Source organism: Lathamus discolor, chromosome 6, assembly GCF_037157495.1.
Source record: "Lathamus discolor isolate bLatDis1 chromosome 6, bLatDis1.hap1, whole genome shotgun sequence".
In the NCBI taxonomy this organism is placed as follows: Eukaryota; Metazoa; Chordata; class Aves; order Psittaciformes; family Psittacidae; genus Lathamus; species Lathamus discolor.
In genome coordinates, this window is record NC_088889.1 from 43345599 (window position 1) to 43352504 (window position 6906).

General features: G+C 50.2%; 1 long non-coding RNA gene across 1 annotated transcript; it reads left to right on the forward strand.

The window, feature by feature from the left end:
* Window positions 1-83: 83 nt before the first annotated feature.
* On the forward strand, window positions 84-5963 carry LOC136017221 (uncharacterized). Its single transcript, XR_010613862.1, has 3 exons — window positions 84-656; window positions 1774-1913; window positions 4765-5963. It is a non-coding gene; the product is annotated as an uncharacterized LOC136017221 (long non-coding RNA).
* Window positions 5964-6906: the final 943 nt, after the last annotated feature.

The window sequence follows — 6906 nt, forward strand, 5'->3', positions numbered from 1 at the left end:
CCCGCGCGTCGGCCCGCCCGCCGGCCAATGGCGGATCGCCGCCCCGCCCTCTGCCCGCCGTCGGCCCGCCCCCCGTAGCCGCCGCCGCCGCTGCTGCCGCCGCCGCCACGGCTCCCGCGGCGCAGGGATACCGGCGCAGGGGCGCATCACCAAGGCGGTTTGCGGGCACAACCCCCCCACTTTCTGCCCCCCCAACCTCCCGCCTCCCGACACAAACCCCCTCACGCCAAACAAACAGCGCCTGTCCCACGGCTGCGGGCCCGGCCGGGTTTTCGTACTTCCTAGTTCCTCCGGTGGACTGAAGTTGCCCAGTCGCTCTCTGCCCCCTCCTCTGGCGGCGAAGGAGGCGGGGTGGGAGGCCGGGTGGGAGAGGAGGCCTCGGCGCACCGGGGGCGGAGGTACTACTTTGCGGATCCCCCCGAAGTCACTCGTCAAATTTATTTTTCTAGGCCCCGGTTATTTGTTTGTTATTTTACCAAGAGGAAAAAGAAAAAATAATAATCGGCTGGAGGGCACGCGGGCGGTGGGGCCGGCCTGCAGCCGACACTGGCCGGGAGTCCGGCGGTAGCCCGAGCGGGACGGAGGCCGCGGCCTGCCGGGGAAGACGTTGTCCCGCGGCCCGCTCGGCCCGTGCCTGCCGAGGCACAGCATTTGAGGTGGGAAGGCCCTCTCCGCTGTCCTCCGTGCTGTCCCCGTATCCCCGGCTGGCGGGCGCAGCGCCACGCCGGTGGCGGAGCCGGACTTTGGGCTTCGCGCTTCGGGCTTAGTCCCTGGCTCCCCTTCCACAGCCCGGCACTGCGGCGAGTCCTCCCGTGTCCGCCTTGGCGCTGCCGGTTCGCTTCAGCCAGGAAACCGCAGGCCGCGCGTCAGGTGTAAAAAATAGATACTACTACTAATAACCAGGAAATATATATATATTACGATTTTTTCCGCTCCCCCCGGCCCGGCCCGGCCCGGCCCGCGGTGTCCGGCCATGGGGGTTTGGTGTAGTGTCGCTGGGGGAGGGGAGCTGTCTGGGGTCCGCTACTCGGCTGCTAGAGGGGCAAAAGAACCGGGTTTGCACCGCCGCTTTCTGCCTGCTCCCCTCACATGCAGGCGGTGGCAGAGAGTCTGGCTCGGGGCGGCGGAGTCCCTGGGCCCAGGGGCTGGTGTTCGCCAGCCGCACCCCTTCGGGCCTCACTGTGAGCGTGAGAAGGAAAAAAATCAGCCCTGAAACAAAGCGAAATAAACCGCGGAGCTTTCTCCCTCGGGAGGTAGAAGGGAAACGTACTGGATGGAGAGCGTGCTGATCGCGCTAGAACCGAAGCAGAACGTACAGCGCCGCGCTCAGTGCCCGAAAGTTTACTTTCGTGCTGTAGGAAAAGATAATCCGTAGAAATGATAGGTGCAGTTTAACCCCAGTTGAAACAATCTGTCCCGGGGAAATTCAGGTTAGAGATCTTTGCAGCAAACGCTGTTGTGTGTGGATATCCGTTTTGTGTATGTGTTTGTGTGTGTGGATGTGTGTGTGTGAGGGAGAGAGAGAGTGTGTAAGAAAGAGAGAGTAAATAAGGAGAACAATTACAATGGGCCGGTAATAAACAATTGCAATTGGGAATGGCATGAACTCTGTGCATTGGATTAACCTCGAATGACCTTACCACAATTGTATTTATTTATCCAATTTCATAACAGGTTGCTACTGACAAAAGAAAAAAAAGAGAGAGATTAAAGTCAGTGATCAACCGCGCTGATTTTTTTTTACTTTTTTTACCTTTTTTTTTTTTTTTTTAGAAAAGCGGTTTAAAAAAAATCACGTCAATTTGTAATTATTTCATTGCTTAACACTGAAGTCAATGCATGAGAATTCTCGAGAAAGAGTGCAGTGTGAAGGACATGGCTTGAGTCGACCATGGCAAAGGGTAAGAGGAAAGGTAAGATTCCTGCATATTATTATGATTATGATGATCATTAACTAATATGTGTCATTACGGTGCACTAGAATCCCCATTAGGGTGGCTGGGCCCAGTGCATTTTCCTACTCGGTCTAGCATGTAATGATTCGGTGTAACCGGATTCTTGAGAAAGGACAGGTTACGTAAACATTTACTGATGTGGAGTAACTATACTATTTGTACTCTGATATGCAGGAAGGAAAGTGTTGATTAACACAGAAGAAAAAAAAAAAGCGAAATTAGCTGATTGCATGCTCATAAGTGCAAGCTGTCATTGAACTGCTTTTAAAATAGACACAGCTGGGTGTTTGTGTTGAAAAATTTCTTGTGTTTTTGCTAATACTGAAATAAGCATGATTTTGTATACCAAACATTTTCAGATCATTAAAATTTGTAATCTGTGCTGGTTTTAAACACAAAGAAAAGAAACAGATTCATTTCGCTGTAAAATTTGCTGATATTATATTAACTCAATCAGGTCTGTACAAATGGTATATTGTGCCTTATCAAATCTCTTTGATCCATTTAATACACAAAGTGCCAAACGTGTGTATTGTTTGTTAACATTGAGCGTTTTATTCAAATCCCAGCTCTGCAGTGAGATGGAGGAGTTCTCGTTTAATGTAACACTGACATTGCCTGTTGAAATTTTAATGCGTTGAGGTGTTTCTTAGGTCAAAGCTGAGTTTACTTTGCTCTGTGATCAGGGGTGAAAATGCAGCAGGGAAGAAAATAAACCTTTTATCCTTTCGCATTTCTGAGCAAAGGGCTAGCACCAAAAGAATCAAGTTTTTAAAATGCTTGAGGATCTAGATTTAACATACAGTCATTTGTCACGGATGCAGAATAAAGCTCTGTGCACAAACTTACGATTTTTTTTTTTTCAATGCCGTGGATATACAGTTCTACCAAAGAAGGAAATGTTGTGTCCAATATGTAGCATATATCTCTAAGCCCATGAAGATTAATTCTCTGTTTACAGGACAGAGAAGGGTATGTGAGAGAAGCCAATTCAGTTATTAGTTCTGATGGACTTTAGAGTCCCTCTTTCTTTATTTTACTTTTTATTTTCCCTCTCCCGCAGAGAATTTTCCTTGTATAAAGCTGGAGGTTTACTTTTTACTTGGAAAGGCAGGACTCCGGCCCTAACACCAGCTCTTCCGTGAGCTCTGCCCTGGCCACGACTCCCGCTCCCGTCCCTTCCGGTGGTGGCTTTGAGCATCGTGGAGCTCGGTTGGGCCCCCAGCTCTGCTTGCTGTCAGAAGGCCCCTCACGGCAGCGCTCCCAGACAGGGAAGGGTTCGTGGGGTGTCTGGAGGAGCAGCGTGTGAGTGGAAAGGGAGCGCACGGCACCAGCCCTGCGGAACACAAGTGGGTAGGCAGAGGGGATCCGGCGCTGCTCACAGGCAGCTGCTCACCTGCGCTCCCGCCTGCTTGGGGACCCGCCGCCCTGAGCGGAGGGGATGGGCGGAGAGCGTCCAGCTCCGGGGTCACGGTGGGGGTGAGTAGCTGGGCTGAAATATCTTGAATGAAGTGGTCAGACAGCGATCTCCGTGCAGTTCTGGGGTATAACTCGTAGAGATAGAATTTCAACCGCACATTTTCTCCCTCGTAATTTTTTTTATTATTATTTTAAATTAAAAGCCAGAGGAAAATCAGACTCTTTCTAGTGTAAGCTCAATGGACACAGAGTGCCCCCCATCTCCCTCCAGCTCCAGCCTTCAATTCCCCTTCCCAGGGGTGTAGCTGCTCTGTACTCTCAGGTTCTTTCAAGGGGTTAAAATGTACTGACAGCTTAAGAAATGAAGGAGGTTTTTTTCAGCCATGAAGAAAGGGTATTTAATAACCACGCTTCGATGGCATCATGCTTCCATTAAACTAGCCGGGACACTTCGGTTTAGCAATCAGTAATACCACGTTCGGTACAGTAAACGCCTGCATGTATGCATATGTAAGTCTATTCCCCCTTGACTCTAAGCCTACCTTAGTCAGTCCAGGTTACCTGGGGAATTAAGGTAAGGGCTGCCCAGCAGACACTGATAGCCTGCTGCCAAGGCACGGCAAGTGGGGACGGAGCGGTGCGCGAACAAAGAGAAGGAGGTAGTCGAACATTCTGAAGAGGGGTGAATGGGACTGAAGGTGGGTGGGTGGATGAATGGAGGCAAAGAGGGAGAAGAAGAAGCATTCAACGGTCCACCCTTCTAGCAGCATTTGTGGATCTAAGTTTAGGTGTCCGTCTATAGCCAACTTCCAATTAATCATCAACAGCTGGTAGTGGTGCTAACGTTTGGTGATTAGAAGTTAGTCTATTTAGCATGCTGTATCTTTCTTCCGTGGGTTTTGGTTACAGGTTATACGATTAGGATTGCGAGAACAGTAGTGAACTAAACTTCCCAGTAAGAGGTCTTCACACCAGGGAAGTGTTACTTTGCTGCAGCAGCCCTGCCTCGTCAGTCATTAGGAAGCTGCAGGTTGTCAGAGGCTTCTCTTGCGCGCACACACGCGCAGACACACACGCACACACATACAAAACCACAGCACTAAAACTAAATTAAGAAGCCGATGATTAAGACAAGCGTCTACGAGGCCTGTCATTTCAGCATCCTTCCATCATAACATTGTGGCACCGAGAAATTTTCTTGAAAACCCTGGAAAAAATGTCTATGGGAGAGCCTCGTGTTTGAGATAGCATAAATGGTAACATCAAATATAGACTGGGAACTGCCTCGGATGCAAGATAGTATTCCGCAGAGGAAAGGAGCACCGCATAGACCTTTGGGCTATCCGCGCACTCCCGAAACTCTGGTGAGTATCTCCCCTTTCTCTTGCAGCAGGCACTGTGTGACTGGAACCGGACCGGGTTTGAAATCCGCAGCTATGTTCCCTCCGGAGACTTCGGGGAACTCCCCCTAAAGATAGATCTGTAATGAAAAGTCGCTGCTGGATGACTAATGGTTATTGGCACTCTGTGCCCCTTTAAGGAGAGCAGCACATATTGTGCCGAAGACCTTGAAAGCACCCTTTAAATACAAACATTTTATGTCCCCCTCCCATGTATCCCCACCCCTGTTGTTTTCGGGCTAGTTGTGTTGTATCTCCTCTCCCACCACCACCTCCCCACTCCCCCCCCCCCCTTTAAGCTCTCTAGTCTTCCCTCCTCCCACCCCCATTCAGAACTAATTGCTCAGTTGTTTAAATGTTTCAAGAAGAGCTAAATTTCTCCGTCCGATGATCTTTTGAGAAGCTGCACTGTACCATAAAGAACAGCCAGCGGGGCACTGTGTACCTTGGAGAAGCCTGCGCAGCTCGGGGAGAGGTAGCGTTAAAACAGTGACATTAACCACCGAGGTGCAGAGAGTTCCCCTTCCGATGAACTTTCAGAAGTTTCTTGGACGGGCGGAGGTTGGGCAGAGAACGTGGAACCGGGAAACATGGCTGCGGGAACCAGAAAGCTTCGCTGGTGCCGTAAGGGAAAGGCTAGATAGAATAGTGGCAGAAAGGGATCCGAGTAAACACTGGAGTATACATCTCCCACGGCGGCTACGCTGGGTGGGGAGGTCTGAATTAAATCGCCTTAGTTAAAAGCTGGAGATTTTATTTATTTATTCCTGTAGCTGTGGAATACCATCCACAGAGAGCCTATATCGAGAGTGTAGAGCATCCATCAGACTTGGTGTGCTCAGCTGCCACTGCCAGAATTTTTCAGAACAGAATATTTTTACACTCGCAGCCAACTTTAATGTTAAGACTTGTGGTTTCTTAGATCCTAAATGTCACTCTTATTTTATATGTCAGTCTGCATAAGAGAGCCGTCATACCTGCCTAGGTAATAGGTGCCCCTGTGTAATAAAAGCTTTCCCTGATTCAGGAATCAAACCAAAAATTAAATATCCCTTAAGAATTATTCACAGAGTTATGCAGACGGCAATAATGAAATGCAGGGAGAAAATGGACAAGTTTAAAACCTTGGACTGTACTCGAGGTTTAAATACATAATTTTATTTTCTTTTGTGTTTACTATTAAAATATTCTTGGCCAACACAGTGTTTTTGCCGGAGTTATCACACTGAATTAAAGATTCGGGAAATAAAATACAGGGCAAGAAAAAGACCTGGAGAAGGAAAAAACAAAACAAACCCCACAAACCACCCAAACCCCACAAACCCAAATAGTGCTTGAAGAAGACTTCTAGCTGCTTTTTGACTCCTAAAAACTGTGGCTGGAATATTTTCATGGTGGTGTAGCTCTTTAGCCTCTTACAAACGTAATCTTTGGCAAATGACACATGTATCTGGTTTGCAGTTTTTCGGTAACTCAAGAGAAAAACCTCCCACCTCCCACCCCTTCTATCCTGCCTTCTTCTGCACAAGGACCGGTGTATTCTCCCTCCCGGTGCTGTTTCACCCCAGCGCTCCGCAGAAGGGGGGCGCCGGGGTTGCCCCCACATCCTACCTACCTGCCCACCCGGCGCTGCTCACTCCGTTCCGCCCTGCAGCTCCTCTTTCCGCACTGTACTTCACTGCACCGCACCTCCACCGCACCCCTTGACTTGCCGGGATCTCGGGCTCTCCAAGATTAGCTGCGGATCCAATTTTTAGGGCCTACAAAACAGCAACATCCTTCTCTTACGGTTCCACACCCCACACCCCACACCCCCCCCCCCCCCCCCCATCCCGCCCAGGGGCCCCCTTGTAACCATAGCAAAATGCCCGCTGTATCACAAAAGCCATGAGCAGCTCTACACCCGTCTGGAGCAGGCGCTCGGCCAAACGCGGGGCAAAGCCCGTTTGGGCTTTCTGGGTGCTTGGGGCTCAGGAGGGAGGAGGCGGTTCAGGGACTCGGTGCCGGGGCACGGCCCGTCAGCGCAAGGCAGCTGCGGGACCCGCGCTTGGAGTGCCGGTGTAAGGGATTTGGTCTAGCTCCCAGGAGGCTGCCCGGGAAGCAGACCAGATCTTGGGCGCTCCTTGGTCCCC